This window comes from Aptenodytes forsteri, unplaced genomic scaffold (assembly GCF_000699145.1).
Source record: "Aptenodytes forsteri isolate BGI_AS27 unplaced genomic scaffold, ASM69914v1 Scaffold336, whole genome shotgun sequence".
Lineage (NCBI taxonomy): Eukaryota > Metazoa > Chordata > Aves > Sphenisciformes > Spheniscidae > Aptenodytes > Aptenodytes forsteri.
Genome location: NW_008794911.1, coordinates 3,310,346 through 3,313,176, shown reverse-complemented (window position 1 = coordinate 3,313,176; position 2,831 = coordinate 3,310,346).

The following is a 2,831-nucleotide window of genomic DNA, read 5'->3' as shown; positions in this document are numbered from 1 at the left end:
GGACTCGATGATCTTAGAGGTCTTTTCCAACCTTAATGATTCTATGATTCTAAGGCTACAGAATAGGAGAAAGAAACCTGCCTATATGGGCAAGAAAGTATTACCCACAGGACAATGGCAGGTTTCCCTGCAAGTCAGCCTTTGCTTCTTCAATAATCGGGTTCTTCCACAGATGATTTTAAAATAAAGTTATAATAAGTCACTGACCCTTTTAGTCTCAACCATACAGAGAACTTCAAAGCACTTCGCTAGAAGCTGACAAAAAGTCAAATGAAGCAATAATAAATATATCCCTCAAAAAATACTTCTACCTTTTTTGGTACACCTATCTGATCAGAAACAATAAGGCAAAGAAATGTATCACGCCTAGAGGACAACATGTCCCCTCAACCCTTATCATTTTCTCCTGCGGTCACAGACCTGCACTCCTGCACATAAGTGAACTCAGAGTAAAAATTCAATCCATTGGAGAACACATGGTTCCCTGGTCCTCCAACATGATAGAAAACAACCACAAACCCACCAAAACACACAGCTCCTCTGTGTTCTTAAAACATGTAACACTTCCTCTAAGAAAGATCCGAGAAAGACAGACATTTAAGACAGCCAAAGAAAAGGTTAATGCATCTCAAAGAAAAGTTGTATATCTCCATCCTCATTTGCAGTATAGGGAGGTATATCCAGCACCCAGCGAGTGCCAGCCAATGTTTTATCTCAGTAACACCTCAAAAACAGGATCATTCACGCAAGATGCAAAATGAGTCTTTTCCTTTCAGTTCTCCTCAAGCTCATAAATCAAAGATTTCAAGGGAGATGGGTCACATTTATAAAGACAAATACAATGATCACATACTGAAACTGTCTCAAGCCACGGAGAGATGAGACATTTCTAATGTCTTTAAACCAGACTGGAACGTACAAATAGCATTTTATACAGAAGGAAGTCATTACCAGTCGAAGAAGAATAATTACTGACACAAAGGTGACACCTTAAGCAAATCCATCCTCCAGGTATCCAGGACACAGCTTTGTCTTAAAAACAAACAAATGAGTTCGATCACTTTCAGCCTCAGCCACATGTTCATCTCTCACTGAAAAAAAAAATCCCTGCAAAGAGACCAGCAGGAAAACCGGAATGCAGAAAACCCAAGACCTACATAACAATTTTAGGCTTCCATGTCAAATATCCACTTGTCCAAACTTCTGACTGACTTTTATGCTTGCCAAAATCCTATAGTCTTCCCCTAAACAGGTAGGAAGAATGTTGGGGAGGACAGAAATTCAGGCAGGAGGTATAACCTGGCAGTATATGTATGACAATGTCCTTCCCCCAAACAAATCTTCCATCATTTTCTGTCCTCGCAAGGTAGCTAGAAGGTGTAACGGTCAGTATCTCCAAACCCACATTGATGGTCAGAAATGAGTCTACCAAATCGTTGGGATAAAAGGAAACCTATAAAAATCTTAGATGTATGATCTTGGATGCTAGCTGACACCATAAAAAAAAAAAGGCATCTAGACTTTGCAAAAAAGAAGAGAGGAAAAAAAATTGAGAAAAACATCAATTAAATATTTAACAGCTATACTACTAGACTTGTTAAGAAACTTTAAGCTAAATTCCAAAGGTATCTGCAGCAGTGCATGCATAATACCAGTCACTCAAAGAAGTTGCCCCTTCTTTACTAACACCAAAGTTAGCCTGTATAGTTTATTAACAAATCATCCCAAACATTTCAGTATTTTGAGTGTCTAACTGGAACATTTATTTTTGCATGCTACCTCAAAGTCACCCTTCATACTAAACAAGCCACAAAGTTAAAAAACCTAATTACTAATTACTGTTTAATTTATGTCTAGATTTAAGCTTAGGGCAGATAGATAATAAACCTGAATTAGTTGCACCTTCCTACATGCTCTAGCAGCTCCACAGGACTTCTCTCTCGCGCCCTCTCTCCCTCCTTGTAACAAGACGTTATACAGCCTTGAGGCTGTAATGACGTCTGTATGCAAAGCCTCTGCCTTAAATACTACTTTTTAAAAAAATAATTTTGCTTTGAGAGTCTGCCTATGTAATCTCTGACTCTCTTGTGTACATACTCTCCTCTAAAACTAAATTCTCATCATTTTCAAACCCTGCCATTACGCATTCCTGTGATTTCTAATTTAATCATAAAGTACATCTTTTTTCTTGTCTACCTTTTAGAAATACAAACATTACTTGGGCATGGCTAAATGTAATCACTTCCTGTTTGTATGACAAACTGAACTTTGCTAAGTAGAAATAAATCACTATAATGTTAAAAATAAAATCTTCCCTCTATCCAATAATGAGTTCAACTCTCAATATACAACTTACATGCAGTACAAATTCACAGTACAATATATACAACACAACAGTATATACAATATATTTATGTAATTGCTGACATTTACTATGTGCTGACATGTAATTTTTATTAACAGCACTTCACTAAAACTAGACATGACCACAATGCAGCAGATCAGAGTGGAAGTAGTTCAGGATGAATGAGCCTTTATCTACAGAGTGACACTGTAAGAGCATATCCTGAACAGAAGAATCGGGCAGTTTGAGACACGGAGACGTACTGAAGCACAGAAGAGGACAGTGTTTCCTACCCCAGAACATCCTTAAGTATTCCTCCATTCTTTTGCAGAACAGGCCACGGGGAAATGGATCATACCCACCAGACTGTGCTGGACCTACTGACTGGTAGCAACACCCTCAGAGCATGAGACAGAAGGTATCTGTCTCCATCCTGTCCACTTCAGTGCTATACATTTAAGAAGTCTGCAGGAAGGACTCGGTTGCC